Source organism: Natator depressus, chromosome 10, assembly GCF_965152275.1.
Source record: "Natator depressus isolate rNatDep1 chromosome 10, rNatDep2.hap1, whole genome shotgun sequence".
NCBI lineage: Eukaryota > Metazoa > Chordata > Testudines > Cheloniidae > Natator > Natator depressus.
Window position 1 is genome coordinate 8,887,210 of NC_134243.1, and position 1,091 is coordinate 8,888,300.

The following is a 1,091-nucleotide window of genomic DNA, read 5'->3' on the forward strand; positions in this document are numbered from 1 at the left end:
TCCCTGCTTGGCTCTGGTGGACATCTCATTCGATCTGCTCTACACACACATTTGGCTAGTCTAGTGGAAGGGGATAATTGTCCTCTAGCTTCTTTCAATCCATGTCCTCTTCAGTGTGGATAGAGCTAACCCTGGACTGTTACACCATTCAGAATTGGGTGGCATCAGAGTGGGGGTTAGTGTGGGGTTTCTGGAGGGAGGAAAAAGAGGGTGTATTTAGCATGGAAAGCCCTGACTTGAATGTTTGTAGGGGGAGTGTGATGTATCCGTGAAGGTTTGATCAGTGTCTGATAATCTGTCCTGCATGGAGTCTCCCATGTTAAACACCTGTCTCAAAAGTGTCTCTCAGAATCACCTGTGGTCAGACACAGTGGGGATGTAAACTCCAACAATCAAAAATGCCACTCAGCTACTGGGAGAGAGTTGTCCTCTAGCTGAGCGCCAGAACATGATCCTTGGAAGTCTGTATAAATGAGCAGGAAGCAATGCAGTGACCTGGCATTGCCTGGAGAAGGAGACGTTTAGAAGTGGACATGACTGGTTAAAATCCAATGGGAACGATCTTTTTTTTTTTTTTTTTTTCCCCTTGTATCTTTAAGTGCTTTGGAAAGATAACGTGCCACACACCACACAGCTTGTTATTCGCGTTTTTGAAAAGCCCCAACCTGTCTGGAAGCTGTGCTGAACTCAACCGCGAGGATGGCCCGCTGGAGGTGCAAGCTTTGGGTCACGTGTTTGCAGGTAGAGTTATGAAACCAGCGCAGCAGCATTGCAGGTTGGGAAACCTGCTTGTCTTCGAGCAGACTGGGTGGGGCTGTACGTGGCTGAGGCAGGCATGAGCAGAACCCCTCCCAGCCTTTCCCAGGCAAAAGCTGCTGCTGTTCTGGCAATGAAGGGTGCAAGGCGGCAGTGCAGCAATTGTTTGACACAGGAAGTGGTTATGAGGTGTGAAACAGACGCGGAGACAGCACTAGGAGACTCCCCCATGATATCTGCTACCTGGGGGAGAACTTAACAGTGATACTGACATCAATATATATGAGAAAAAAAGCAGCCGCTTGATTTACATGAAAAAGACACTTTATTTTCTG